The sequence below is a fragment of the Lonchura striata genome, chromosome 1A (genome assembly GCF_050655825.1).
Source record: "Lonchura striata isolate lonStrDom1 chromosome 1A, ASM5065582v1, whole genome shotgun sequence".
In the NCBI taxonomy this organism is placed as follows: domain Eukaryota; kingdom Metazoa; phylum Chordata; class Aves; order Passeriformes; family Estrildidae; genus Lonchura; species Lonchura striata.
Window position 1 is genome coordinate 34,128,982 of NC_140741.1, and position 15,466 is coordinate 34,144,447.

The window sequence follows — 15,466 nt, forward strand, 5'->3', positions numbered from 1 at the left end:
CATGTTATTTTCTCTGCCAGAAATCAAATGTTTTCCATACAGCATAATGAAAGACTATGTATGTTGATTTCCAACTTAAAAGAAATTGTTCCATTTGACACTTTGAAATATTGTTTTGTATGTATGAACCAGCAGAATATGGTATGCATAAACACAATGCTATCTTTGCCAAAAGATAATCACAAGCTTTGAGACACCACAGCAATAACTCTTTCCAGGATGCTGTGATTAGAGGCCTCCTAAGTATTTATGGAAAAGAAAAAACATATTACAGTTTAGATGATAAATAATAATAGGTTCAATCTAGAATCGCAAAGAAGAATTAACCTTTTTATTTCTCTACATGTATTTTAAATATTATGAAGTTGATGTTTATTCAGCTCTACCTGAAAATACAAATACTGCTATTGCTCTTTTTCTACAACTAACAATATACTTTCATTAAAAACCGAGTTATTTTGTCTTTGGTTTAGAATTTTGTAGGGACATACAGATCCAAACTCTGTTGCAAAGCTACAGTCCCATAGGCTGTCACCAGGTCACTATTATGTGTGGGAGGATAATTTCTTTCTGTGTATTAGCAAAGTTTTATGGACTGGGGACTTTGACAAGTTACACTCTTTTCTGTCCTTTCCTTTTTTAAATTAACTCTTGGAAATACACATTTTATATATAGGAAGGACATGGAGACAATATGGGGCAGAAGTCTAAAGTGTCCCTTCACAAAATTAACATCAAGATTTTCACTTATGGATATTTTACTTATTTTTAGAGCTTATTTGTTGATGGAAGACATAAAGACAGAAAAACAATTGCCTTTAAAACTGCTGATGTTGAGAGAAAAGAACAGTAACATAGATAAATATTGATTAATTTCTGTTTTCTATCCAACTATAGTTAAGAAAATTCCCTGGCTCCAAAATTACATAATAGTATAAATTAATAGTCATAGCCTCTACAGAACTGTCTACACCGTATACATTTTGTGCAAATACTATGGTTGCTGTAACATGTGCAATATTCAAATAAATGTCTTTATGCTGGATAATGGATGATTCTTTATGATAAGAATTCCAAATTATATGTTAAAAATACTTATTGTAAAACAGTTTCCCATGAGGAATTAGTTTCTTTCCAGTGTTATGAGGCCTTTCCATGCTTCAAGCTTGTTCTGTCATACTTGAAGTCTTGGAAATTGTCAAAGATTAAGTCCATTTTATATATTAAATTATTGAATATTTAGAAAAAACTTACTGTTGTTATAAGTGTATAAAATAACTCCATCCTTTATTAATAAGAAAAAAGTTCCACCATAATCTGCAGGTAGGCTACAATATATCAAAGCAGTTAGGTTTTGTATAATTCAAACTGTAAATAAAAAGGGATTATTGCTGTGATTGCACTTCCACTTCACAATATCAGATGATCACACAACTATTGTAGGAATAGTCCCCACCTGAGAAAACTGAAAATATGTTTATGTAATGATGTGTGGTCTGTGAGACAATCTGCTTCAGTAAGATTGGTTAATAAGTGAAAGGGAAAGTAATAAACAAAATAATAGAGTAACAAACCATAATGGAAGCTTTTCAGCTACCATTTGATGGAGCATAGGCTTGGAGAAGGCCAACCTGAACTTTAAAACTGATAAGAACCAGGGCTTTGTGACTGATAAGAAGATAGAAATAATATGAATATGAGGATTTGGATATAAGAGGGAGCATGTGGCACTAGACAAAATTTATTGAGAAAAGTTTATGGTGCAGTAATTAGTGAGGAACAATGGAGAGAAGCAAATATTAAAGGAGATGATCATGTGACCAATTACCCATCTGCTCAATAGCTGCAGCTATCAAATCTTCCCTCTGAAACCATTCTTAATGGTCTTTCTATGGTCACTCTTCAAGCCATGTGTGACTACTTCAGAAGAAAGACCTGGAGAAAGCCATGCATTCATGATGCCAGCAACTGGAAGGAGTGAGGAGCTCAGAGTCAGCAGCTGGGAGGCACTGGGGTCACACAGTTCCACATGTTTGTGTGGAGCAGCTGGATGTTTGCAGTGACTGGTGCAAGTGCCAGAAATCAAAGCCAAACCTTTGGCCACAGGGCTCTTGTGCCCATGGTGCCAGGCAGCCGGAGCAAGTGAGGATCCCAGCACCAGGTGAGCACAGATAGGACCCACGTGCCTGCAGGCCACAGGGACCACTGCCCACACTGCCCACACTGCCCACACTGCCCACACTGCCGCCTCGGAGCTGGTGTCTGGGGTGTGGGCCAGAGGGCAAGTGGGTGCTGTCAGGACCATGCAGAGGCTCCATGCATACTGGAGCAGGGGAGTGAGGATGGAGACTAAGACAAGTGGGAGAGTTCATGTGTGTTTGCCAGACATCACCAGGCTGGACTAGCCAGTGGGTGGGAGAGAGTCTAGAAAGTGTAGGGGATGCTGGAGGAATTTGTGAATGTGTTTGCATCTGCATATGTAAATCCAGAGCATAAGGGCATTTGTGTGAGCTTCAGGCCTGATTGACTGAAGGACTGAAGCACAGAAATGGGCTGTGTAAGGCTGCTACATCACTTCTGGTAACTGACATAGCCCCAGTATGTGTGGGTGCTGCTAAATGCCACTGTTAACTGGCAGTGAGGTAGGCAGCTCTGTCAGTGTCCTCTGCTATGGCTGGGAGGGACATTCAGCCTTGCTGCTGGCTGGGCTTGTAAATGGGATTGCAGCACCTGCGCCCATCATCCAGCGCTGCATAACACTGACTTTCCAGACACCCAGGCTGGGCACCAGCACCTGGGCAGGAGGAATCCTTTGGTCCTCTGCTGGTCCTTACAGCATCCTCAGCAGCTTTAACATCCATGGAAATGCAAATGATCTGTAAGCATAATAACCACTTTCTCATCAAAGCACCTCATCACCACTTTCTCATCAAAGCACCTCACCTGTCAATTTTGCACGAAATTCCACTGATAAGAGGAGAAGACCCTGATCTAACATCACCATTTGCAGAAGGACTTACCAGATAAAATATTGACACGTGCATGCAATGGACTATTACAAACTTGAATGTAACCGTCCATTGCATGGACTATTACATGCATGCAAACAAAAGATTGGCTACACCAGATTTTGAGAATGCCGACTTTATTTTTTACACATAAATATAGCAATATCCAAGAAAGTTTCTGTATCCATTTGTCCAAATCAACATCAAAGTGACTATATTTTCTTGGCCCTTGTTGCATACATGCAAAATTGAAATTTAGTCTGACATTAATTAAATATATTTTATTTTTGCTTTATGAAGTAAGCTAGTAATAGCAAATTACAGAATTTCAGAATTAAATAATTACACTTTGTTTCTTTTTCACTGAGAAAATTTATAAGGTTGACACTTAAATCTAGCTAAGAGTTAATTTTTAAAGGCAGAAAGTGTAGGCCAAACAAATTCACAGAATTCACAGAATGACTAGGTTGGAAGAGACCTTGAAGATCATCAAGTCCAACACATGCCCTAACACCTCTACTAAACCGTGGCACTAAGTGCCACATCCACTCTTTCCTTAAACACATCCAGGGATGGTGACTCCACCACCTCCCTGGACAGGCCATTCCAGAATTTTATCACCCTTTCTGTAAAAAGCTTCTTCCTAATATCCAACCTATAGCTCCCTTGGCACAGCTTAAGACTCTGTCCTCTCATTCTCTCAGCTGCTGCCTGGAAAAAGAGACCAAACCCTACCTGACCAAACCACCCTTCAGAAAGCTCTAGAGAGTGATAAGGTCACCCCTGAGTCTCCTTTTCTCCAGGGTAAACATCCCCAGCTCCCTCAACTGCTCCTCACAGGGCTTGTGTTCCAAGCCCCTTACAAATTATTTGTGTTTAAAATATAAATCATGGTCGCTTAGTAGATATACTCAGATTGCAAGAGCAGATGTGAAAATTATTGTACATCATGAAGAGGAAGCTATTTCCTTTTTAAAGTAAACAAACATATGGGGTAGTGATGGATATATATCCATCAGAATCATGAAACACAGCACCTTACCACTTTATGAAAAGCAAAATGCTGTGCTGTTTTAAAGTACTGGTTTGTAGTACATTTCAAAATGAATATTGTAGTGTTGGAAGTTTGATTAAACAAAGAAGACAGATGCCAATTCATAGGTCTCTAGTCTACTGTACTAAGATCAATAAAATAGTACAATTAAATATATGCCAATAAATGATTTAAACACCCTGAAAGTAGGGGTTTTTGTGGCTTGAGCCAAGCAATATGAGATTCACACTATCACAGAAATAAGAGTACTGATCTTGATTGAGATATTAAAAGCATAGCTCCCTATATTTCTGTGTCCTGACAACCAGGCGTGGACTTCATTAAAATGCTAACAATAGCCTGCAGTAGCTCCACAATAAAATGTAGTTTTACATTTCTTCTGTGTGTGGAATCAGAAGACAGATAGAGACTTTTAAAATGCATTTGTATAAAAGTGTTGGTTTTTTATACCTAAGAATTAAAGTCTAACACTGTAGACCCCATTAAAAAAAAAAAAAAAAAGTGTTTAAACAAAATCTGCCATGTCTTTGTAAAAATTAAAATATATTAAATCTGTAAAGAAGAAATGCTGTAAACAGTTTTAATGTTCTTTGGAAGTGGGCATATTTATAGGAAACAGCCTAGGTAACAAGATGCATGTATATGGTTTATAGAAATGACTGTATGCACTGTAACAAGGTGCAATATCTAAAATTTCTCATAAATGTTTTTCATCTGTAACTGTGCATCAGAAAATGAAAAATGAAACATAGAGTATTACTTTCACTGAGAAACTAGACATTTAAAATAGAATAGGGAGCCTTGTGGCTCTTTGATATTGCTAATGTTTGAAGGTTTTTCACTATTTATGAAATTCATTTTCTTCAAATAAATACATTTTCTCCAATTGCTGAGTCTTCATTTAATTTGTTCATACTGTAATAAACATATCTGATGTGCAATTATATTTTTATGTGTCTTCACAATGTTAGTCAAAACAGCAGTTGCTGTGTCATAGATCTCTCTGATATAGGTGAAAGAGGAGATAAGAAAAACCTTGGATACAACAAAATCAATAAATGATTTGCAGTACTGGCAGCTAGGTGACTCATAAGGGTCAAGAACAAAAAAAAAAGGTTTTACTGCAGGCATTCTAGTTTGTAATCACTTAGTGCCACTTTTTTTTAAGTTATCCTTTTGCCTAAGGTATAACTAGAGCATGGACAGTTATCGTGTCACATAGTCTATTTTTTCTGACAATTAGAACAGTATATAGGAAGTGGAAAAGGAAAATACACTGTACCACACTTTGAGGTCACTTGTAAGAGATTAACAGGTCATCACTATTTGATGATCACTTTGAAGAGAAACCAATCAGATAAAACAAAGGAAACCCCAACCAAAGAGAAAATCCTATTTGCTTTAGTTTATGACATGCAGTAGATAATTATATGTTACAAACTTTAATTAAGTCTTCTTGCTGTTACCAAAAAAAAAAAAAAAAAAGAAAATTATGCTTTAGTAATTTTTAGTGCTGTCAAGGAGTGAGTATAACTTGAAGTTTGAGGCATGTTCAGAAGAACTCTCAGTTGTAGTAGCCCTGTGTTAATGATACTGTGCTGCCTGATTGTCCGCCCAATCCATTCTGTGGGAGTTGTGTTTCTACTTTGAACACAAAACAGACAGGCCAGGAGTTCATGTTTCTGACTATATTTCAGTTTGATATATAAAACTTTTGTGGTTTTTAAGGTGGAACTAGGCAGAGGAGAAGAAAAAATACACCCAGATTAGGCCATGTTTAATATGGTGAACTGACCTCTGTTCTGTCCTGTGAAAACTGTTACAAAACCAATATTATATAACTATTTAAAATCACAGTATAAAGAATAAAGGATATTTAAAAGCAATGGGCATGTCTGGTTTCTAAAGCAGAGTCTTCCTGCTGAGAACTGTAGTTTTGACTACATTATACAGCATATCCCTGCTGCATGGTAAGAAGAGACTGCCCTGAGCATCACATCGTGACATCCCTGAATTTTCTTCTAAAGGAAGCAGAGAATGGCAGTAGACAGGGAGTGAGGGTTTCCTGTGACATATCTCCCAGGATGGACAAAGGTTGGGGACTATAGTTCAGAGGTGTTGACCAGGACACACAGCACTCATCCAAGGATGCAGCAAGGATTCATCCTGGGAGATGCAATTTCTGGTTTGGTTTGGTTGGTTTGTTCATTTGGTAGCTCATTTGGTGCTTTTGTGGTTTTGGGTTTCAATTATTTTTGTGTATGGTGTTAATTAATTTTGCTGGACTGATTGTTTACAAACATTCAATATGTTGGAGAAATATATATTTTTTAAAAATGTCTATTTTTTAACTTCCTCAGAATATTACAAGCAATCCCCGTCATCTAGCACTAACAAGAAAAAAGCCCCATAAGAGTACTCTATCACCAGAAACTGGTTTGAAAATAATGCAGAAAAAAAGTACAATAGCAAAACAGAAACAAAAATTCTCTGCATTGCTGAAAGCAACAAATGCATGTGCTTTACATTATTTTATAAGTATGCTATGTCTATGCTTTCTTTGCATTTTCAGACTACTGTATCCATGTTAAGTAATGAAAGGACTGCATGGCTTGATATGTACACAGAACTCAGATAGGTAGGAAACCTCACAGAGAGCTTTGATTTCACCTTGAACCCAGGGCTCTTATTCAGACAAGTAGATAGATGATAGATAGATAGACGATAGATATATTAGATAGATAGATAGATAGATAGATAGATAGATAGATAGATATTGTGTCCTTATTATTTAGCTTCTTCTGATGCTCCCAAAATTTAAATATATCTCTACATTGTCTAATGTGGGTTTAGAATTCTCTATCCATTAACATTGACATGCATTTTATGCATCATACTGAATTAAATTTTAAGAGTTACTTCCATGTATGTTCAAAAAATTTTAGCTTGTAATTTCTATTTGGTTCTAATTTGTTGATTTTTTATTGGTCTATAGATGATGAGGACAGGTATCCTTTGCATTCATAAATCTTCTGAAAATAAATACCACTTCCTTCATACTCATTTATAGAGGTAAAATTAACAGCAGTTTCATGATTTTCTAAAGAGGCCAAGGTGATTGAATGGGTGGGGAGTAGAAATCAGATTTCATATGCTATTCAGAGAGATGCTTCTAGTTAGATATGCCAGGCAAAGAGAGTAATTCCCTCCCCAATGATTGTACTGCAAACTTTAATATTCTGCAGAACCAAAACTGGCCATGCATTTTTTAGGAAATATTTAGAATTAACTATTCTCAAACCCATTTTTAAAATATCATTCTTTGGAACAATAAAATTTCTTTAATTAAAGGTAAGACTGGTAATTTACAGGATCTAGGCACTAAGAAGGATTTTAACTATTTTATAGAGCTAAAAGCAGAGGGCACTTGGATATTTTAATGATAATTTTTGGTATGTTGCTAGCCAAAATGTCATACAGCTTTTACCTTGATTAAATCCTTTCTACACTCAAATTTTAGATTGCACTATAGAGAGAGAAAATCAAGGAATTTGAAATCATGGTTTTGAATAAGATACAGCCAAAAAATTCAATAATATGATCCAAATGTTGTCACTGAAATGGGATTTCTTTGCCAATCTAAAGAAAAATTGGTTTCATGCCCAGATTGGGATTTCATTTGAATCATACCTTGCTGAGTCAGTCATGGGAATGAAATTCTTGAGACACTGCTGTCTACTCCCTCTGTAAACTTTAGGGTAGTCTACTTAGTCTAAAATCTGAAATGCTTCATTGGGATAAGAATGAGAAAGAAAGAAAAGCTGATTACTTCAAGTCAGTTCTGCAGGAAAAGAAGGAAAAAGTAATCCTGACTCCTACAAAAACCAAGCTGAAGCCATGAAACAAGATTTGAATATACCCATGTTATATTTATTGACAGCACAGGTGATCCCAGGGTCCCCAGGGTACATGCAGAGAAACACAAAGGGGACACAAATCCATTCACAGTGGTGAATGATAAAAAGGTCTATCAGGAATAAAAAAACCCTATTCCAACTCCAAATATTTTAACTCAAAACTTGAGTCTTCTCTTTCTTGGATGGGAAAAAAAATATAAATACAATTTTAAATAATTCACAATGTTTTTCCATGCACTTCAGAGAGAGGCAGTAAAATTATACACTTAAAACAGAGTTATGACTTTAGGAAGGATATGAGTATGCCAGTGAATCCAATGACCACACAATATGCACTACTAACATTTCCTTCTCAATATTTTATATCCTTTACTGTGTAATATTCAAACTTTTTCAATAAACATTTTCTATATTTCTATATTTATTTAGATCATAAAAGGAAGTATTAAAGAGTTAACCAAAAATCTGTCACTTAAGGATCCCCAGCAAAAATGTCCCTGATTTATTACAATTATATTTGGAGATACATCAGTGAGACAATTTTCAGTCCCTCTGATATGTTACTGATTAATCCCTAATGAAATCTTATTAATAAAAATGTTATATAGAATTAAAATGCCTTGGAGGAAAAGGTGTGTCAAAGAAATAGAATTTTATGAATGTGCAATTTTGCAAAAAAAAAAAAAAAAAAAACAACCAAAAAAAACCCCAAATGCACTGAGATCTTCCTTTCATGAAACCATGCTGGCTTTGAATCTTTATTACAGTAGTGATACAGTACAGTGTGAAAACAACCCTTTGGCTATTTTACACAGAAGTAACTCCAAACTGCTGTCCTCTGGTTTATCCTCTTTTATCTTTTTATAGGATTAAGCATATGTTACTAAGCTTTTATTCCTTAGCATTGCTCTGCTTTGTTAAGACTTGTTAAAACTGAGTTGTGCAAAGAGCTCCCAAGGTAATTGCCTTATGATTCTTGACTAAAGTATCAGGATTTTTGACTTAATGGGATTATATCTTAATACTGTATCATTTCTTCAGTATTTACATAAGTATATTGTATAAATACAACTTTTTTATTTTGTTTGAAAACAGAAATCAACATTCAACTTGTGGGCTTTTCCCACACTGTTTTTCCAGTGACTAAAACTTTTATTCTGACAGTGAAAAACTTTCAGTGCTGTATTTGCTATTTCATTACTAACAGAAAGAGAAGGGAGATAAAGGCTAAAAGGGCAAATCAGGGGAACTACTGTTTTGAATTTTAATGTAACTAATAATTTTATTGTAACACAGGTGACTCAAGTACCAAAAACTGTGTGGGAAAACATCTAAGAAACACATTAAAATACATCTATACCAAATAGGTATTGTGTAACATATGTTAGAGCAGATCTTTTAAATATCACAAATAAACATAATTGAAGCAAAAAATTGTTTGGTATATTTTTAATTTAACCTCTTAAAAGAAATATGTATTGATATATCAAAAAATATTGCTACATAATACTGAGAGCTTGATGTGATGCTTTAAATCAATGAGGTTTATGTTTTGCAGCATGAAGATGCTCAGTCATTCAGGAACCTTTCCAAGCTTATTTGGTCGTATAATTTTCAGTTCCTGAAGGACCTTAGGGCCTTCAAGGGGTTTTATGCCATCTGTTTCATATGATACGTTTTTTTGCCTAGATCCTTCTTGATATTTATTTATTGTTTGAAATCACTATTTATGGATGTAATGATTTTATTCTCTAAAACCAGAATTATTGTATAAAATGTGTGAAAAACTAAATAAAAATGAAAATATGTGCAACTTTGTGCCAGGAGCAGAAGGTAAAAATAAAAAAAATAAATGTGGACAGTATATATATAAACATTTATATATATATATATATATATATATATAGTTCTATAACCAAAAAACCCCACCAGATTCAGAAGAATTTTATAATTGCAACAGTATCTATTATTTTATACTCCCAAGGGCTATCAAATGTTTTTGTCATCGGTATCACATTCTCTTGTACTTTTGTATGTCTCTAAATATACAGGTAACGATGCTTATTCATTTGCAACCTAACCTACTTCCAAACATTGGGAAAATAAGTGTATTTAGGTAAACAGGTTCAGCTCTTGTTTGATTAACAGAGGAAACAGCAGATGTAGTATCTGTGGAATGATCTTTTTTGTTGCCTTCTTTTTGCTTCCTGTTGAAGGAAAAGGTTTCAAGCATAGAAGGAAAATTTGGGCCTTGGACTACAGAAGCTAAAGGGTGTTAGATTGTGATAGGTAAATCAAGGCCTTTAATTCAAATTCTAGACCCTATGGCTTAACTCAGTTCTGTAATAAGAACTAAAAAAAAAGGTGTAAAGTTCAAATTTAATTGACTTAAATTTGAAGTTAAACTTTCAATAAATGAAGTTGTGTTTTTGTTACCTGTTCTTCAATTAATTTCCTATTTTGTTCAAAGAATGTTATGATATCTTTGTGCATTGAGTTACATGACTCACAGAAATAATGATTTCACCTATATCAAAGTATAACACACTTCTTTCTGCAGAGCATGGTCACTCTTCTATCAATACAAATTATACTCTTCTTTCTGCATTCCAGAGCTAAATCCTGAGTACTTTATAAACTTCACTAAATATGACTCATGCAAAGCTCTATAATAGAGATGCAAACTTGATAAAAATTTCAAGACCGCTAGCCATAATAACATTATCTTGCTGTACCAATAAAAAATTTAAATGGAGAATAAATACAAAAGTCTTTTATGTATGAATTTTCTTACTTAATGGTGATTGGATAGATCACTAGGTCAATCTGGTAGACAGGTACCAGATAATAATTCAAATTGTCTATATGGTTTATGGAGAACATACTATAATTATTAACTACCACATGTATTTATAAAAATCACTAACTGACTTCACCTACACAATTTAGAAAACAAGACAGAGTCAGACTGCTTAGTGCATTTTAGGATGTTGAAATGAGAAAATCAAATCTGTGAAATTATCTTCCCAGCTGTGTCCTCTGTGCAGTGGTGAGAAGACTGTAGCATGCAGTAGTGTTGCACTGACCTCTAGAATCATCTGAAAGCTTGCTAGCCACTTTCTGCATTAGAAAATGTAACACTGGGATACAGATATTTGGTGCTAGAATCAAATTTTTTGTGCATCCCAAGAACATGGGGTAGAAAGACATGAAAAGCCCACTAGCAGATCCTTAACAGTGAATATTCAAGGGAGGAAAGCCTGAATGAAATCATATAAGGATTTTGAGACCAGTGATTGTACATAAAGAGGTACTTCATCAACAAATGGGAAGAAAAAAAAATTTAAAATTAAATATGTTTCATTATTTAAATATAATTATTTTTGCAGTGCAATAGGGCTTAGATCAGTTTGTATAAAAAGCCGGTGTCAATCATTCTTCATGTGATCAAAATCATAATATTTGCCATGAGGATTAATGGATTTTTAGGAGCTAATTCAGAGTAGCTGTGTATAACTTATAAAGAAATTTTACTGGGTATCCTTATAGCTAGTTACTCTTTTAACCTTAGAATAAATTAATATTCCATTTTCTGAATCACATTTAAAAATTAGAAGCTTCATATCATTCTGTGAGGCTGCTAGGTTGAAATGGTAGATGCTTTATCAAAAATAATCACTCTACTTTATTTTAAATTAAATACAGCACATTCAAAATATATTGTTTTATTGTCATCAGATGGAAGAATAAAAGTGACTATAGGACTTATGAGATCAGTTCTGCTTTCCTTACTCAGAAATTTGCACTTTTCAAAAGACTGTGAAAGACAGAAAGTAGGTTTAGGCTAACCAGCAATGCGTTACATAGTCTGGCATATCAGGACAGTTAGATACATTTTTTCAGTCATTCCCAGGAGGATCACATGCCCACATATCTGGAGTGACAAAAAACCCTTATGCAGTTAGTTTTCGGTGATGGTAGAGATGAATATTTGGTCTGAATCTTTCCTTCCTTGAGCCCCTAGATACTGCTCCAATATGTATATAAATCCCAGCTGAAATACCTATTATTATTCTTGTAAATACATACAGCAATTTTTAAAACCCTTTATAAACAAATATATTTAAGAGCTTTTCCTATTGGTTTTTTCATATAATGTCATTAGTCCTTTAATACATACTGAATTTCATGCAAATAGTTCCAGCAGGCAGGGAGACATCCATGAAAGCCAGTCCTAATATGTCTTCTTAAGTTGGATTTCCAGTACCTTACTTAATTAGAAATGTTATCCTAAGTGAATCTAATTCTATTAATGCCTTTAAAATTTCCTGCTTAGAGAACATTATGTAATTCTGATGTTTAAGCAGTCAATGAGAAAGGTGGAGGAAAGTTTTGTGTTGGTTCCTTTATCATAATGCTTCAGAACATGGATCTGCAAGTTCCTGCAGGACTTCACTTGTTGTTTTCCAAGGATATCTTTGTTAATGGTAGGAGTTAATAAAGGGGTCTAATATTTTGTGTGTAGAATCCAGGCTAGTACCTGCTAATATTTGTACTAGAAAAACTGAAGACTTGTACATTATACGGAGCTTTTGCAGAATGATTGCTGAAATCAAAATAATATTTTTTATTTCAATTATATACAAATCAGAGAATTCTATAAAATTTTCAATTATATAGAAAGCAGAGAAAATCCAGTTTCTAAGGTGGAAGTTATTGATATTTAAATACATTAATAGATTATACCTATTGAACTAAAAAATCTCTTACACTGTTGAATTACTGTAAGAACTTAGTTTCTAATTTCAAATCAGAAGATGCAAGTAGGTCACATGTTGTGATTTTTTTCCAATAAGATTTCAAAATATTTTTGGCATGAGACCTGTGGAACTTCCACCAGATCTTTTCCTGCAGCATCAGCAACATATCTGAACTTCAGAAATGGAATTTTATTTAACTGTGGCAACAGAAAATCTTAACTGATATTTAGAAACTGGATTATATAATTCTTATTAATATTGCAAAACCCCCATAGTTCAGTATATTTTTCAGAAGTATATGTATGTGTATCAAAATTGCATCATATAATCAAAAATGCATGACTTTTTCAGAAGTCATGCTGATCTAAAGTTTTTGTATGCTTAGCATCATAAAAATATTTGTCATAACAGGTTTTATAATATATATTCTTCATCCCTCACCTGGTCTATCTCATACAATAATAAGAAATAAGTTTCAAACTTGCACATGAAAAGCTTAGTTGGAACAATAGTAATTAGTACCCTGTATTAATTAAGGAACAACACTTCAGATTGGTATCCAGAGTGGTCTGAGGACATGTAGCTAAGATATACATATTAAAACAGACCATGGAGAATACAGAACATGGGGAATACATTCATTTCAGAGCAGCAATTTATGCTTTGTTATTGAAGGTAAAATAAAAAATTAACCTGTTTATATCATACATATGAAATCAAAACTTATAATGTTGTTCTTATTTCAATTTAAGAGATTCATCCCCCTTGGGATTAGATGATCCAAAGGAAAAAAAAAAAACAAAAAAAAAAACAAAAAAAGAAAACAATTAAACACTTGAGGCAAAATAGTTATTCCACTCTTTCAAAGATTCTCAGACTTCAAAAGGAGAAACAGAAGAATGAAGAAGCCATTATACATGAGAAGGAGGAATTTAATTCAGTCATAAAAGCATTTTGCCCCTGCCAATTAAAACAATAGGCGGATAACATGAAAATTCAGTAGGAAAACAAAAATTATTTTCAGATGGCAAAAAAAGGAAAATATGATGAACAGAAAGGAGAAATATCTAGATTTATAGAAAACACAAATCAAATCTCCTTGGGAATAATGTCTATTTCTTTTTACATTGCCTTTTTTAATAGCTTCAACATTCCAGAGATATAAATTCTCTTTTCCTATTCAAGAGATCTTGAGTCTGTTTAAAATAATTCACTTGCTGTGATGAAATTCATTGTTGCACAGGTAGTATTTTAGGGCTTTATAGTTGTGGAATGTGTGGAATGAAATTCTAGTTCCTCTAAGGAGAGTGGAAGAACTGTCTTCTGATTAGTTTAATTGGTGCAGAATTCAACTTTCTGAGTGTAGATCCTCCATTTAATTCCCTCTCTCCTGATATTTTTTGAAAAGGGGTCAGTACAGTATTGTCCTTATCATAGGAACAGGGAGTGGTTGGTTCTAGAAACAGATGCCAAATACAGGGTGTCACAGCAATTCTCAAGCAGATTGAAGATCTTCCTTCTTTGCCTTCAAGGAGAAAAAGTTCCCTTTGTGGGAGAGACTTGCTGTTCTTGCTTTGCAGACACGTTCTATCCTCCTCAAGGTGAACACTTTCCAAGACTTTTGTAGAAGATGTACCTGAAAGATTTAGAACATTCTCATTAGAACCTAAAAAATTATCAGTGAGTCATAGGGCTTATTTTATTGCATAAAAACAATTATCGGAACTAAGCTCTGATATAGAACAAATTTGCTGAATCAGACCCCACTATTGCTGATCATTTGGACTCATTTATTGTGTTATGTAATGTAACATGTAGCAGCATTTTACAGGTCTGATAGCTTATCATTAGGGTTAATTGAATACAAAATGCTTTTTGTCAGGTCTGGAGTCAAGTACTTGCAATGTGGCAAAACTAAAACCACTTTATTACACTGGTGTGGCCTTAGGAAATGGGTGTTTGTAATGCTGTTGTAAATATATAATATTATAGTAAACATAATTACCAGGAGAATCAATGCAAATTGATTATAAAGCCATCAAAAGAACATACCACAACTGTTAAATTAATTAGTATAACTATTTCTAGAGTAGGAGAAGTAATAAACTTGTGCACCTTTTTCCATTCTCCAGTCTCAAATAACAAGTTGAAAACAGCTACTTGAGATTTCTACACATTACTATTTTAAAAGGTTCTTTTTATATTTTAGTCAGTTTTACATAGAAAATGGAAAAAAATAATTTTTGGCACTTTTCAAAGCATATTGTACTACATACTAATATTATATTATATATATATTAAAATGTATTCTATACATATTCTATATTTTATTTGTATTCTTTATATATGTTTAAATATTTGGAAAACACTTTCATGGCACTGTCTACTCATAAAGGCAATAGGCAGCTTTAAAAAAAGTCATAGAATGGTTGAGTTTGGGAGGGACCTTAAAGGTCTTTTAGTTCCAAGACATGCTGCCTTGGGCAGTAACAACTTTCACTGGACTAGGCTGCTACACAACCTTTTAAAAATTTCCTTTCCAGCTCTCTTTTAGCCCCCTTTAGGTACCGGCAGGCTCCTTTAAGCTCTCACTGGAGCTTTTTCTATGTTTTAAACAGCTTTCACACTAAAGTGAAAAATGTTATTTAACTCTGGTGCTCCTAGGAAATCCATGGTATGAAGTTATGAGGATCATATTTTCCAGTTAGAAACTGATGGTGTCCACAT

General features: G+C 34.1%; 1 long non-coding RNA gene across 1 annotated transcript in view; it reads right to left on the reverse strand.

The window, feature by feature from the left end:
* Window positions 1-6,007: 6,007 nt before the first annotated feature.
* The window catches only part of LOC110484510 (uncharacterized), an 84,289-nt gene continuing 74,830 nt past the window's right edge, over window positions 6,008-15,466 (reverse strand). The window contains exon 3 of the long non-coding RNA XR_004149496.3: window positions 6,008-14,375. This is a non-coding gene — a long non-coding RNA (uncharacterized LOC110484510). The remainder of the gene's footprint in view (window positions 14,376-15,466) is intronic.